Here is a 421-nt window from a genome sequence, read left to right on the forward strand (position 1 = left end):
ACTCTTCTCACATCCTTATCCGCTTACTAACCAACCTACCATTTCTCTCTCTACGTAAAAATAGTATCGTTTCTATCTTCTCGTTATCAACAAACAAACAGATTAGTTAACTATCTAGGTTTTGCCTGGGCGACACTTTCATCACCGGCTGTACACGGAGGATCAGCGTCGTCGTGAGTATTCTTCTGCCGCCGGCGAGACAGTGAAATAACAGCTGGCCGTTGTCGTTGTGAGTACCACACAAGCCAGGTATATACGCCAAATTTATTTTCTTTATTGTTTAGTTGGATTAACGATATCATAGTCTGATCAGATTTCCAACTCTAAAGAATTCATGCCCCCTCATTGACCTTACCATCTTCTATGGTTCTTTCCTGTTTGTGACACCGTGATTTTGAAGATGCCAATGTGACGACAGGAG

The sequence above is a fragment of the Triticum aestivum genome, unplaced genomic scaffold (assembly GCF_018294505.1).
Source record: "Triticum aestivum cultivar Chinese Spring unplaced genomic scaffold, IWGSC CS RefSeq v2.1 scaffold1764, whole genome shotgun sequence".
Taxonomy (NCBI): domain Eukaryota; kingdom Viridiplantae; phylum Streptophyta; class Magnoliopsida; order Poales; family Poaceae; genus Triticum; species Triticum aestivum.